Genomic DNA, 14,823 nt, shown 5'->3' with positions numbered 1-14,823 from the left:
TTTTCGTTTTGTGAGTCGTGAACAAAACCATCGGAAAACGTTCGTTAGGATATGACAATCCGACGTACTGTCACCAAGATTTAATGCATGCACGGCTAAACCCACGGAACGGAGGAATCTATAGATGTGTTTTCACAACGACATAAAAAATATAGGTTAAAAAAATGCTTATTATCGGTGAATGTACCATAGACAGGTTCTGAAGAAGTTGCTTTGTTCTGGAATATGGTCTTTGAGAAAGCGTAAATAGTGAAAATGCATAAATAATGCTATGATAAATAAATAAATAAGGTGATTCGTGATACGGCGCATTAAAAGGACGTGTTGATTGCAATAGAATGGAAAGGCCAAGGTATGAGCAGTGCATAACAGATCAAAATAATAATAATAATAATAATAATAATAATAATAATAATAATAATAATAGTAATAATAATAATACATACATACATACATACATACTGTGCCATTTCACCGTTCTATAATTGCATCAGTAGGAACAAAAATGGCGTTCAAACCATTAAAAGATCAATGTGAAAGTAATTAACATCGGTACGAGCCGAAATGGTAATCCTTTAAACCGGTAGTCACCGAAAGAACCATTCTTAGAAGGCTGTGAGAAAAGAATGACAGAAGCGGATTATTTAAATTGATTATTAAAAAAAGAGACTTCCATTAGAACACTAGACACAATTCAGCACTACGGCAAATAAGACGGAGTCGAGTAAAGAAACAAGCCAACTTATCTGTTTCCAAGATCAACTATTGACGGAGAATAAAATCCGCGGCAGCCCGCTCAACGTCAGCTGTATAGACTGATATAACTGCGCGAAATTTTAAGACCAGCGAAAAGGATTCGTCAAGTCTGGTACAATTAATACGTCACGGCTGGACTTGGAAGCTTTATATTTTGTCTGATACTGCACATCGTAGAAAGCAGAAACCAACTAGCTGTCAAGTGCATTCCTAAGAAGCACGGAAAAATTACATTCGCTCAGCAAGCGAGAGAATTGACAAATAGTAGCACAGTTAGAACTGTTATAGCTAAACTAGATGGCCCAGAGCACATTTATTTTAATATCGTTGGCAGTAGGAAACAAAGATAAATTGCAACATGACAATATTAACTAATACATTGTATTATTCTGTTCCTGACGTACTAGAGACCACTATGATGTTCTAAAAGACCAAGGCAGAGACTACTCCGACTATGGTGGCGCTTTACGTGATTGATGACCCAGGGGGGATTGGTAATCAGCTGAGAAGACGAAATGGACCCGATTACCTAAAGCAGAACCATGGAGCGAGGCCTACCATTCCCGATGACCAACAGCGAGATGGCAGACAGGGCCCAATAAGCAAAGTTAAGTCCCCTATGAGTCGTTTTTCGTAAGTAGAAACCTTTACTTTTTGGCTATGTGTGATATGATTTGTGACATTGTGCGTGCGTATATAATATTGAAGTGTAATTACATGGAAGTAGGTATTCATCTGAAGTTACTGTTAATCCCATATATAGGCGTAGAATACCAGTGAAAGCCGTTCGCAAATTTATCAATGTGTTGTGAGAGAAAGTGATAGATATTTTTAAATCGTTATCAGTGAAGTGTTAGAGTATTATATGAATGTTAATATACATGTGTGATGGCTTTATCGAAATAACAAGCTTGGAGATCGTATTTAGGGAATGTTTACGACGAAGTATAGTAGTACAGCTTAGTATTGTGATACACTTTTCTTTGATACTATGACGGTAAGGATAATGTTTTTTATATGTGTAGGTTATGGCACATATGCAGCGTATTTAATGAGATGGGTGCTTGAGATGCACTAATATGAATGTTACGTGACATTTGAAGTGATAAATGGTGAATGAAGTAATAATACAAGTGGATGTTAAGTTGTGATGGTGATAGTTATTTTTATTTGAAAGGTTGGTCATAGTAGTCTTCTGAGAGATGATAGTGTGTGTAAATTGCGCATGCTAAGGTATATATTGAAACGTACTGTTTCCAATTGCTGTTTTTATTCCCAGATACACAAAATAGGTTAGGATACGATCTCAATGCCATCAATACAGAGTTGTTTGAGTGTGTAGGATCATCAGATGAGCCAAGAGGCTAATAACGTTAATATTTAGGCCTTCACTGAGTTATTTACGATCATTTTCAAGTACTCTCACACATGGTAACCTAATTCATGATTTTATGGGAGCAGTTTGACACATCACTGGTGACTTAGTCATTCATATATGGATTTTTAGATGAAGGTAGAGTCTTCTAATATGCCAATTTTTCCACTTATGGTATAAGTTGTTAAAAAGTTAATTAAATACACTTGGCAATGCTACATTCAGCCAGATACGCACTTAAATTGAATTTTAACCATGGATTAAGATAACAATTGAGTGAATGAGCCACATAAGCCTTATGATAGAATTAATTTGAAATGAATTACGACTTAGAGTGGACCTGAATTTGCTTATATGGAGATCAGACCCTATGACATATGAAACATACCTACAAATTTTCAAACATATGAGTTAACTGAAGACCTCAGAAAACAGACATTGCTTTCCCATACGATTTTCTACTGTGTATGGACACAGATGTTAAGTTTTAGCAAAGTGACATTCGTTTCACTAGTCATATGTGAACTAAAGGTTAAATGATAGAATTTTTGGTAACTTTGAGGAGCTATTCAGCTCAGTGAGAAGAGATTCCAGATCTTAATTAATTATTTATTTGGTTATTTTCACTGCGTTTTACATTCTATTTTGAAACTATAATCTGAAATGATGTATATAGTAGGGAGTGTAAATTTTCTTTTCATTTTTAACCAATTGGATGCATCTAATTCTTTCAACTATATTTAATATGTTTCATTTGATTTATATATTTTAATTTTTCATTTGATTTCTACGAACATGACCTAACTAAGACTTAGCATTTCGACAGGCTAGAGTTAATGAATCGATGATTAAGGCCTAGTTTTCAACTAATTGTTACGGTTTTTTCCAAACCTATTTTTCTTTATTTCAACGTAATTGCAACTGATGGAGATGCTCATAGTATTATGAAACTGTCTGCGTTGTACAAGGCAATCTTTTAACGACATCTTACATGACGTTTACTTGATACTTAGATTGAATAGTCAATAAAAGCTAAGTAGTGAAACTATATAATTCTTTTAATGCCTACTTAATATAAGAACTAGATATAAGGCTGTAATGACTCATTTTCTGATTGAGATTTCGTTAGCAACACGTACGATTCACTTGAAATACCGTAGTAACCTGAAATTTGCGATTGATTACGGCGACATGCGAGTATGGTATCCGACTGATAGCGTGTTGGAGACGTCCTTCTGCGTAGGTTGAGATTTACCATAGGCCATCGGCGTACTTTCTCAAGCGGAGCCCACAACTCACCAACATTACTCAGATAGAATTATTTATTAAGAGCTAGTCTGGATCTCATGTATCCTCACCTGGACGCGGGAACGGTGCAATACATACATACATACATACATACATACATACATACATACATACATACATACATACATACATACATACATACATACATTATCATTATAGACTGTTATGCCTTTCAGCGTTCAGTCTGCAAGCCTCTGAGAATTTACTAAACGTCGCCACAATCCTCGATTTGCAACTAGTTTTGTGGCCTCATTTAGTTCTATACCTCTTATCTTTAAATCGTTAGAAACCGAGTCTAACCATCGTCGTCTTGGTCTACCTCTACTTCTTTTACCCTCCATAGCAGAGTCCATTATTCTCCTAGCTAACCTATCCTCCTCCATTCGCCTTACATGACCCCACCACCGAAGCCGGTTTATGCGTACAGCTTCATCCATCGAGTTCATTCCTAAATTAGCCTTTATATCCTCATTCCGAGTACCCTCCTGTCATTGTTCCCACCTGTTTATCCCAGCAATCATTCTTGCTACTTTCATGTCTGTTACTTCTAACTTATGAATAAGGTATCCTGAGTCCACCCAGCTTTCGCTCCCATAAAGCAAAGTAGGTCTGAAAACAGACCGATGTAAAGATAGTTTCGTCTGGGAGCTCACTTCCTTCTTACAGAATACTGTTGAACGCAGCTGCGAGCTCACTGAATTAGCTTTACGACACCTTGATTCAATCTCACTTACTATATTACCATCCTGGGAGAACATACAACCTAAATACTTGAAATTAACGACCTGTTCTAGATTTGTATCACCGATCTGACATTCAATTCTGTTGAATTTCTTACCTACTGACATCAATTTTGTCTTCGAGAGGCTAATTTTCATACCATACTCACTGCACCTATTTTCTAGTTCCAAGATATTAGACTGTAGGCTTTCGGCACAATCTGCCATTAAGACCAAATCGTCAGCATAGGCCAGAGTGCTTACTACATTTCCACCTAACTGAATCCCTCCCTGCTATTTTATACCTTTCAGCAGATGATCCATGTAAACTACGAACAGCAAAGGTGAACGATTACAGCCTTGTCTAACCCCTGTAAGTACCCTGAACCAAGAACTCATTCTACCATCAATTCTCACTGAAGCCCAATTGTCGACATAAATGCCTTTGATTGCTTTTAATAATCTGCCTTTAATTCCATAGTCCCCCAGTATGGCGAACATCTTTTTCCTCAGTACCCTGTCATATGCTTTCTCTAGATCTACAAAACATAAACACAGCTGCCTATTCCTCTCGCAGCATTTTTCAATTACCTGGCGCATACTGAAAATCTGATCCTGACAGCCTCTCTGTGGTCTGAAACCACACGGCATTTAATTGTAAAGTCTGGTAATGCCTTTAATAGGCTTGAAAGATTGAGAGCGTGTCAGCTCTTTCTGGTATTTTGAAAGGTGCCTCTAGGAGGCTTGACATTACTAGTTGGGAGCAAGTGCTCCATGGAATGAGGGGTTTTCTGCTCTTTGGTAATTTTTGGTTGTGTACTGAGAGCTCAGAAATGGTTAAACTTTGGGGCTCGTAGCCCAGAATTTGTAAAGACACCTTAACTTGTGCTTTCGCTTGTAAAGTTACATTGTACCTAACTTTTCTTGTTATTTCACCTAGTGAAAATTGTTAAATCTTGTTGTCTATTGAAAATATAACCTTTATTTAAATTTTAATTGATCTTTCGGCCTGGTAGTTAGACCCATTCCAGCCCGCACCTTCTTTCACCTCTGCTGTTCCACAGATACCTCGTAATAATAATAATAATAATAATAATAATAATAATAATAATAATAATAATAATAAATTAATTCGCTTACCACCGAATAAATGGTCCTGCATTTGGGAGACAGTGGGTTCGAATCCGAGTGTCACCCCTGGCAGTTGCTGGGACTATATTTTAATTAAAGCCAGGTGGCTTCATTCCCATTCCTAGTCTTTTTCTATCACATCGTCGCCGTAAGAATTATTTATGTCGGTGCGACGTAGAGCAGACTAAATATATATATACCAGGTGGCTCACGGACGCCGTGCTTTCTACTTATAAATGTCCCGCATGCATAAGTGATGTGTGGGATGTCTACCAACTGATTTTAACAGGGGAACTACTGCCAGCGGGCAGGTTACGTCAGAATATGAAGAGATAAGAAACAGAGTCACACTGGCAGCATGTTACTCAGCGTTGCCGGTCGAATGCACCCCTTGCATTAGTAAACATCGTTTTCGACCGCATAGTTCTAGGCTGGTGTATGCTACAGCCGCACTATATTTGCTGTCTGCATATCGGCAGTAGCTAGTGTGATCAGCAGCGGTGAATACACAGACATTATTTTAATCTGAACAATCTTGTCGGAATGCAACAGAAGCTCCAAACAGACGTATGCCTTCTACATACGTACTTCACCGAACAGTATTAGTTTTTGTTTCATACTTGCATCTCTTCCATCGAGTGGAATGTCTACACGTGTATAAATAAATAAGTCATTAGATTTCATTTACTGCATTTTTTTTTGCTAGGGGCTTTACGTCGCACCGACACAGATAGGTCTTATGGCGACGATGGGATAGGAAAGGCCTAGGAGTTGGAAGGAAACGGCCGTGGCCTTAATTAAGGTACAGCCCCAGCATTTGCCTGGTGTGAAAATGGGAAACCTCTTCAGGGCTGCCGATAGTGGGATTCGAACCTACTATCTCCCGGATGCAAGCTCACAGCCGCGCGCCTCTAAGCGCACGGCCAGCTCGCCCGGTACTACTGCATCTTTGGCGTGTCTACAAACAGTAACGGCGGTTAGGGGGTGGGGTGAGGAGGGACAGTCGCTCCCACCCGCACTCTGTAGAGTAAATATGACATTTATTCCATTTTAGCCAGCTGGAACTAGGAATTATTTTAAAAAAAAAGCTATTTGTACAAGCCTTGTTGTCTTATATGCTAAATCTTTCCTTTACTGTATAGCGCTACGGCAAGTAGTGGAGACGTTGCATGTGCTGTGAGGAAGGGTAGTAGGGGTACAAATTTTTTGCTGAGGTCGTGGCCACGGAGTTATAATTCACCCACTTGTCGCGCGCATTCATCAGTCTGGCAGTCTCTTTAATAATGATAATAATGTTATTTGTTTTACGTCCCACTAACTACTTTTTTAAGGTCTTCGGAGACGCCGAGGTGCCGGAATTTAGTCCCGCAGGAGTTCTTTTACGTGCCAGTAAATCTACCGACACGGGGCTGTCGTATTTGAGCACCTTCAAATACCACCGGACTGAGCCAGGATCGAACCTGCCAAGTTGGGGTTAGAAGGCCAGCGCCTTAACCGTCTGAGCCACTCAGCCCGGCGGCAGTCTCTTTAGTGTCTGTTAGTTTCTTAGTGAGTATTAAAATACTAAATTATTTTAATTGCTTAATCATGCCGTACTTCTATGTAATTATACCGGGCGAGGTGGCGGTGGGGTTACGGGCGTGCAGCTCTGAGTTTGCACTCGGGGGATAGTAGTTTCGATTCCCCCTGTCAGCAGCCCTGAAGATGGTTGTCCGTGGTTTCCCATTTTCACACAAGGCAAGTGCTTGGGCTGTACCTTAATTAAGGCCACGGTCGCTTCCTTTCCACGCGTAGCCATTTTCTGTCTCATCGTCGCCATAAATTCTATCTATGTCGGTGCGACGTAAAGCCAATTGTAAAAAAAAAAAAATTCAGTTGTAATCGTATTGCAACAGGAGCTAATACCAACGTTCCTATGTTATTTCTTTGTGTTATGTTATTTATTAAGTAAATGCCCCGTAGTATGTTTGTGAGACCTGGTGAAAATTTTATTATACAGCATTGAATGAAAATCTCAATAAAACTATTATTACGAATAGGCCTAATCAACGAGGCTGATTAATTACATTTACTTATAAAAGAGCATAATACAAACGAAATAATTTAGTCCAGTGAATGTAAAGTTGGTATTCTCTCGCGTTGAAATTACAATTACAATTAAATATATCTGTTTGTACAATTGATTTTATGTCCACCGACACAGATAGAACTTATGGGAAGGAAGCAACCGTGGCCTTAATTAAGGTACAGCCTCAGCGTTTGCCTGGTATGAAAATGGGATACCACGGAAAACCATCTTCAGTGGTGTCGACAATGGGATTCGAAACCATTATCTCCCGAGTGCAAGCTCAAAACTGCACGCCCGTAACCCCACGGCCAGATCGCCCTGTACAATTACATAGATGTACGGCATGATTATGCAATTAATATTCATTTAGTATTTGAATACACACTAAGAAACTAACAGACAATAAAGAGACTGATGAATGCACGCGGCAAGCGGGTGAATTATAACTCCGTGGCCACGACCTCGGCAAAAAATTTGTACCCCTACTAACCTTCCTCACAGCACATGCAACGTCTCCACTACTTGCCATAGCGCTATACAGTAAAGGAAAGATTTAGCATATAAGACAACAAGGCTTATACAAATAGCTTTTTTAAAATAATTCCTAGTTCCAGCTGGCTAAAATGGAATAAATGTCATATTTACTCTACAGAGTGCGGGTGGGAGCGACTGTCCCTCCTCACCCCACCCCCTAACCGCCGCTACTGTTTGTAGACACGCCAAAGATGCAGTAGTACCGGGCGAGTTGGCCGTGCGCGTAGAGGCGTGCGGCTGTGAGCTTGCATCTGGGAGATAGTAGGTTCGAATCCCACTATCGGCAGCCCTGAAGATGGTTTTCCGAGGTTTCCAATTTTCTAACCAGGAAAATGCTGGGACTGTACCTTAATTAAGGCCACGGCCGTTTCCTTCCAACTCCTAGGCCTTTCCTATCCCATCGTCGCCATAAGACCTATCTGTGTCGGTGCGACGTAAAGCCCCTAGCAAAAAAAAAAGATGCAGTAAATGAAATCTAATAACTTATTTATGTATACACGTGTAGACATTCCACTCGACGGAAGAGTTGCATGTATGAAACAAAAACTAATACTGTTCGGTGAAGTACGTATGCAGAAGGCATACGTCTGTTTGGAGCTTCTGTTGCATTCCGACCAGATTGTTCAGATTAAATTAATGTCTGTGTATTGACCGCTGCTGATCACACTAGCTACTGCCGATATGCAGACAGCAAATATAGTGCGGCTGTAGCATACACCAGCCTAGACCTATGCGGTAGAAAACGATATTTACTAATGCAAGGGGTGCATTCGACCGGCAACGCTGAGTAACATGCTGCGATTGTGACTCTGTTCTTATCTCTTCATATTCTGACGTAACCTGCCCGCTGGCAGTAGTTCCCCTGTTAAAATCAGTTGGTAGACATCCCACACATCACTCATGCATGCGGGACATTTATAAGTAGAAAGTACTTCGTGCGTGAGCCACCAGATATATAAAGTACACATCTGTGCATAAACGTACCTAAGTTACTTCATCATATTAAATTACCTTGAGGGAGCATCGGAGTTGTTGTTCTTCTTCTTCCGCAGCCACAAGTAGTTGGAACTTCCTCATCTGAACCCTTTCAGTCGTTCGTAATCAACCAACCTACTACTGTCTATGAATTTCTGTCCCTACCACGACATCTTTTCTACCTGAAAGACCTCATGTTTGATCCCTCGCTCTACTAAATAATTCCTCCTGGTTTCCTATGCGTCAACTCATTACAGTTGTCATGTTTGGGACATCGCTGAATGTTTTTAATTATTGAACTATATATTTAATTGATAATATGTATATATTTAATCACTGATAGGTCATTTTAAAATTAATATGTATATATATATAGGGTTTTTATCATCCATTTCAATCATCATTTCATTTCTTTGTATCGCGGCAATAACGTATTCTGAACGAACAAATTATTGGGTAAAGTATTTCAACATCACGCATATTTATAACTTGCAGTAAACTTTCCAATAGCCGTTGTGAGGTGACCAGAGTCAGCAGGCTAATTTCAGCCCAATTCCAGGAAAAGTACGTCATCGAGGTTACGAGAGACCTTACCCTCTCCACCTCATGAAAAGACAGTTGATACATTATTAACACCCACTTTTCAAACTCAGCTTCGAGACGCTTTATTTCAGCGGGAAAGTTCAGCCTATGTGAATGAACGTAATGAAGCAACGTGATGGACGCACAGCTATACATCGGAGAAGGGATGAGACCTCGAATCTTACTGGACCATGTGATAGGGCTGATGGAAGGAGACTTTTGAACCAATATATACCACCGACAAGGGCTGGAGAGGAGATTCTCACATTCAGATTCACATTGAGTTTCGGACATTCTGATTCTGATTCTCACGCTTGGAAGATACTCTTACTACGATTCTACGTCTACACATCGGAGAAGATTTTAACTTAGTTCACTTCGCATCTGAGTATATTCTACTCAAAAGTTACTCTCATTGGAACTTGTTATCTCAATGACGAGAGGTAGTCAACGGGAGACCGGTTCTGACTGGTATAGGGGAGGAGAGCTTTTATTATGAATTTAGCTACGCTACTGTTCCGTAATACGGAAGAATACGAAGGTATTCTCTTCATGAACATAACCCATGGTGGTTTTGCACTTAAAATTAGGACTCATTACGACTTTGTGTAAGGAGTACAATAGGAAATGTTAAAGACAGGAAATGTGGATGTAGGACTTGAATCCAACAACAGATGAGGCAGCCTGTACGAGAGATCCACCCATCTTCAGCTTCAAGACAACAGAGTCTACATTTGGTGAGCTTATGGCATAAGTTACTGCAAGTCTTCGCGCAACAGTTCATTTTAAAAATTAATTTCATTCAATTTTCTTTTGCTTCCGTAAGTTCAGATTTCGTTAATACGCCGTTACGTCACGTTTTTCATCTTAATAAATAGCTGCTTTAATTTGTATTTTACGAAATGATTATTAATGATCCTTAAATTCCAAGTTAGTGTACTTAATGATTTGTGTTCCGTTCACCCCACCCCTGGGAGTTTTTTGAGTCTCATTACGTATTTTTATTTATTATTATTATTATTATTATTAATTATCTACTTTTGTTTTCAAGCCATAAGCTTGAAGACTGGCGCCCTTGGGATACTGTTTCTGGAGAAACAATGACATATCATTTATTTATTTTAATATTAAAGTGACCCGCTACGTTATAATTTTGTCATACATCTGTGGACAAAGTGGGTACGTCACACAGTGGCGGGTACTGTGAAGGTAGTAACTCAAAATCAATTGCAGTAATTGCTCAACATCTTCGGCCGATATTATTGTAAACTTTCTAAATAAATTACAGCTGTCAATTCCGACCTCATCCAGCATTATTCGTCTTTTATTTTTCAGGAAATCTGAGATCATCATTTTTGTTCGCTTTCTGTAATTATGATAAAAGCGGCAGTGCCACATGTACATTGAAGTGATTTGGAATACGTGGTTTCCCGTGTCCACCCAGACAGATGATGTGGAAGTTCCTTATAAAGGCCACTGCTGTTTTATTCCCTATTTAATCTCTTTCCAGTCCCACCGTAGCAGAAAATATGTATGTGTTAGAGAGATGTTAAACACATACTGTAAGGAAAAGTATCAACGTGCAGGAAAATTTTAAGTGAAGAGAAATAACATACATTCAACTAAACGAAATATCTAGCATCCACGTGAATATTTCATTTTGTAAACGATGTACTTGTTTGGGAAAACCATTTAACGTTTGAAGACCTTCGTTGTCCATTTTGCAGCAGTACTACAGCGGAAATTCGTATCACTGGCTGGAAAGAAGGGGAACGACTGAGGTTCGCAGCACTACCACTACTATTAAATGTTTCAATTCCTCCCCTGAAGGGGCGGGCCAACTAGACGGTGACGCCGTCTCTCAGGCTGGGAGATTTGTTACGGTGTAAGAGAGGGTTGGCGGCCGAAGCCTATGCTACAAACTGTCCCGGTATTCGCCTCACTTAGAGTGACCGGATTTGAACCATGCGCCAGCCAAATCTCCATGGTCCCATGCAATAAAATAATAATTTATGACCTTTCTTAGCATTATTTGAGTCCAATATTAGACTTCAAATGTCGAGAGAAAATAAAACAACCATTTCTTTCCGTCGGGAGGAAACCGTCAGGGAGTCCTTACGGGCCGGCCGCTACTAACTCTACGGGTAACACTGTCCATGAGAAATATAGACAACCCTCTTCAATCCCTAGATTAGGCCATTTGACACATTAGCATAGGCTAATATATGTGAAATATCGAGATAAAACTCATTTTGAACCTCACGACGCGAGCAACAAAACTCGCTGTGTCCCAAACAGATCCCGAAAACAACATTTTAAGGCCCTGAAACCAACCGTCTTCGAGATACTTGCACCATACTATTCCCGCTCTGGAATCGGATGACGAAATGACAGGCCGTAACCATGGCAACATCAGCTCAAGGGTTCAGGCCTGGCGTTCGATGTACGCAAGTGTGCTTAGGCAAGCCAAGGGGAGATTCTGTTTAAATACACTGACAGATCAAATGCAACACCAAGAAGGAGTGGTCAGAACTTTATGCCAATTGCAGGGTAGACTGACGTCACTGAGGTATGCTCATGATGTGAAATGCGCCGCTGTGCTGCGCACGTAGCGAACGATAAATGGGACAGGGCGTTGGCGAATGGCCCACTTCGTACCGTGATTTCTCAGCCGACAGTCATTGTAGAACGTGTTGTCGTGTGCCACAGGACACGTGTATAGCTAAGAATGCCAGGCCGCCGTCAACGGAGGCATTTCCAGCAGACAGACGACTTTACGAGGGGTATGGTGATCGGGCTGAGAAGGGCAGGTTGGTCGCTTCGTCAAATCGCAGCCGATACCCATAGGGATGTGTCCACGGTGCAGCGCCTGTGGCGAAGATGGTTGGCGCAGGGACATGTGGCACGTGCGAGGGGTCCAGGCGCAGCCCGAGTGACGTCAGCACGCGAGGATCATCGCATCCGCCGCCAAGCGGTGGCAGCCCCGCACACCACGTCAACCGCCATTCTTCAGCATGTGCAAGACACCCTGGCTGTTCCAATATCGACCAGAACAATTTCCCGTCGATTGGTTGAAGGAGGCCTGCACTCCCGGCGTCCGCTCAGAAGACTACCATTGACTCCACAGCATAGACGTGCACGCCTGGCATGGTGCCGGGCTAGAGCGACTTGGATGAGGGAATGGCGTAACGTCGTGTTCTCCGATGAGTCACGCTTCTGTTCTGTCAGTGATAGTCACCGCAGACGAGTGTGGTGTCGGCGTGGAGAAAGGTCAAATCCGGCAGTAACTGTGGAGCGCCCTACCGCTAGACAACGCGGCATCATGGTTTGGGGTGCTATTGCGTATGATTCCACGTCACCTCTAGTGCGTATTCAAGGCACGTTAAATGCCCACCGCTACGTGCAGCATGTGCTGCGGCCGGTGGCACTCCCGTACCTTCAGGGGCTGCCCAATGCTCTGTTTCAGCAGGATAATGCCCGCCCACACACTGCTCGCATCTCCCAACACGCTCTACGAGGTGTACAGATGCTTCCGTGGCCAGCGTACTCTCCGGATCTCTCACCAATCGAACACGTGTGGGATCTCATTGGACGCCGTTTGCAAACTCTGCCCCAGCCTCGTACGGATGACCAACTGTGGAAAATGGTTGACAGAGAATGGAGAACCATCCCTCAGGACACCATCCGCACTCTTATTGACTCTGTACCTCGACGTGTTTCTGCGTGCATCGCCGCTCGCGGTGGTCCTACATCCTACTGAGTCGATGCCGTGCGCATTGTGTAACCTGCATATCGGTTTGAAATAAACATCAATTATTCGTCCGTGCCGTCTCTGTTTTTTCCCCAACTTTCATCCCTTTCGAACCACTCCTTCTTGGTGTTGCATTTGCTCTGTCAGTCAGTGTATGTTAAACGCACAGCTGATGATGATGTGATGACGATGACGTTGATGATGAGGGTGTCAGCCCCTAACGGTACGACGTGCAAACAAATGAAACGATAATTAAAACTTCAAAATATATCCACAGACTAAAATATGAAACAAATGATGAAAAAAATGACCATGGATCAAACAATCAGTGGATCCAATTCACAATGCCTTCTTTTATGATATTATGCTTGTTATAACAAAGGGTCAAAAATACACGTCACCGGCCCCTCATAGTAGTACTAATCACTGGTAAAGCAGAACCATGGTGTTCCTCCTACAGTGCTACTAATCACAGGTAACGTAGACTTCTGGTGTTCCTCGCATGGTGGTACTAATCACAGGTAATGCAGATCCATGCTATGCCACACATAATAGCACCAATCGCAGGCAACACAGATCAATAGTGATCCACACATAAGGTCAACCCAGACCCATGGTGTTCTTCACAAAGTGAGAGTAATCACGGGCGGCGATATTACCGTGTTGTTTCTTACATAGTGGAACTAATCACAGGTCACGTATACTCTTGATGCTGTTCACCTACTGGTACTAATTATCGGTAATGCAAACCCACGGCGTATTACACATAATGGCACCACTCTCAGGCAATGCAGACCCATGGTGTTCCTCACATAATGGTAGTACTCTCAGTCAACTTAGACCCGTGGTGTTCATAAAATGGTACTACTCATACCTAACGCAGAACCATTCTGAACACAGGGGACCCGACACATTCCAGCGCAGCGTACGGCATCTTTTTTCGCATGGACATCAGTCCGCTCAGCCGACTGCCCGCCCTTCCACCTCGGCGGGATACACACGATGGTAGTAACCACAGACAACGTCCAGACCTGTGGTGTTCCCGACATAAGGGTACTACTCCTAGGTAACGTAGACCCATGGTGTTCCTCATGTAATGGTACTAATCACAAGTAGTCTCATGGTTCTAATTTCACCATCTCGTGGTCGCCCCTTTTGTTGCCTTTTACGACAGGCAGGATATATATATTATTTTTGCTAGTTGCTTTATGTCGCACCGACACAGATAGGTCTTATGGCGACGATGGGATAGGGAAGGGCTAGGAGTGGGAAGGAAGCGGCCGTGGCCTTAAGGTACAACCCTAACATTTGCCTGGTGTGAAAATGGGAAACCACGGAAAACCATTTTCAGGGCTGCCGACAGTGGGATTCGAACCTACTATCTCCCGAATACTGGATACTGGCCGCACTTAAGCGATTGCAGCTATCGAGCTCGGTACAGGCAAGATATACCGCGGGTGTGCTCTTTATCTGCGTCCCCCAAGAACAGATGGTGGTAGTCTTTGTCGTCGTTTTGGAACCCTTTCTCCATCGATTACATACAAATATCATAGGAATAACCATCAATGATCAGAAAATAGCGGTAAGTGCATACACCGATGATGTGTGTGATACAACTCCTTTA

The sequence above is a fragment of the Anabrus simplex genome, chromosome 4, assembly GCF_040414725.1.
Source record: "Anabrus simplex isolate iqAnaSimp1 chromosome 4, ASM4041472v1, whole genome shotgun sequence".
Taxonomy (NCBI): domain Eukaryota; kingdom Metazoa; phylum Arthropoda; class Insecta; order Orthoptera; family Tettigoniidae; genus Anabrus; species Anabrus simplex.
This window is presented reverse-complemented; position numbering follows the sequence as displayed.